Below are 1,695 nucleotides of genomic sequence, written 5' to 3' on the forward strand. Positions count from 1 at the left end.
GGTGCAGCAGGTGCTGCCACTGTGTATGCAGTGTTCTCCAGTGTTTGGGAGGATGACGAGGGAAGGGGCCATTCTTTTCCCTTCATTGTCACTTTCCTTGATTCCTACCTGCAGTTTATTACCTTCCAGATGGGAGAAAGTGTACAGGAAGAGTCTGTCCCGGGGTCAAATCGCTGTGGCGCTGATCCTCACCAGGCTGTTTGAGCTATCCCCACAATGGCAGGCTCCTTGGAGTACGGCCTGCGCTTAGCGGATGGGCCAGCAGTTATATTGCCTGTGGGTTTTTTTGGTCTTGTGACCTAGATAACTCTAAAACCATCTTTCATATTGATTTTCTGCTTCTGGGTGTCACTGCCTCCCCATTTCAGAGAGCCTGCAGGTTGGCAACTCTTCTCTGGTTACCTTGAGTACACCACATCCTCTAACCAGACATGTTGGATCCAGAATCCTATCGTAAGCTGCCATTGCTGCATGCCTACTATTTCTTTCTCATTAGTACCGACTAGTGTCCTGGCTTAAATCCCTGCCACACTAATTGCCATCCATGTATGACCTAGTTTCCTTTATTCATTGATGGTAGAGCTCCCTTTAAGTGTTCTCAGTAAGGGTTCCCTAGAGAAGTAGATATAGTATAAAATATGTATAATTGCATTCAGAATTTACTAGGTGGGCTTACATGGTTGCCTGTGTAATCAAGGGTGGATGCTTGCAAAATGACTGCGTGCTTAAGAGCCAGAGGGCCCAGTCGAAGCTCCAAGGCCTGAAGCTCACTGCAGCCTCCTGTTGAGTCTGTTTCAGAAAAATGAAGAGGCTCTGCTGGAAGGCTGAGCACTGTACTGGCAGCCTGAAGACACCGGAGATGATGGTAGAGCCCAGCGGTCCTCCAAATTAGAGGAGGAAAGATGCCCTTTCTGCTTTTATTCCATCTGGGATACCAGCGTATAGACTGGTGCTACCTGTGTCTGGGGTAGATCTACTCACTTTGTGAGCTTTGCTAACTTCTAGGTGAGTCTATACTGAAATGAAGTTGACATAGCAGAATTAATGGAAGTAAGAATGACAGTGTTTTTTTTTTTTTTTTTTTTTTTTTTTTTTTTTTTTTGGTTTTATTTTTAGTACAGGTTCTACAGGGTTTCACTGCACAGATCGGACTTGTAGTGATTCTCCTGTTTTCAGCTTCCAAGGGCCGGGATTACAAGTATGTGCCATCACGCCCAGTCTCAATTGCCATCTCAGCGTGCCCCTGGGGCAGGGCTGGTACAGCATGCCAGGCGATTGAACCCTGGTCCCTGCATCTGCCTAAGCAGGTACTTTAATTCGCTGAGCTATATGTCTGGCCCTTTGTTTTATCTTTTTTTTATTTTTATTTTTATTTTATTTTTTGTGGAACTGGGGATTGAACTCAGGTCATTGTACTTGCCAGGGAAGCTTTTATTCCACTGAGCCATCTCCCCAGCCCTGGCCCTTTGTTTTAAATTTTTATTTGCAAATTAGCAATGGATTTTATGGCTTCCAGCAAACTTTTAAAATGTAGAATGAAAATTTCCATTCTTATCTGAGGCTATCAATTGTCTAGGCATTGTCTTAAAAATTACATTAATTACATTTCTAGGTATTTAAAACAGTTAATAACTTCAAATGATATTTTACAAATGACAAACATTAATTTGGCTGTAGTATAAAGCACAAGAAAGT

General features: G+C 43.1%; 1 pseudogene; it reads left to right on the plus strand.

Moving 5' to 3' along the window:
• Positions 1 to 204, plus strand: part of LOC101583333 — a 14,414-nt pseudogene extending 14,210 nt beyond the window's left edge.
• The last annotated feature ends 1,491 nt before the right edge of the window (positions 205 to 1,695 follow it).

The sequence above is a fragment of the Octodon degus genome, unplaced genomic scaffold, assembly GCF_000260255.1.
Source record: "Octodon degus isolate 3935 unplaced genomic scaffold, OctDeg1.0 scaffold00159, whole genome shotgun sequence".
NCBI classification, from domain to species: Eukaryota; Metazoa; Chordata; class Mammalia; order Rodentia; family Octodontidae; genus Octodon; species Octodon degus.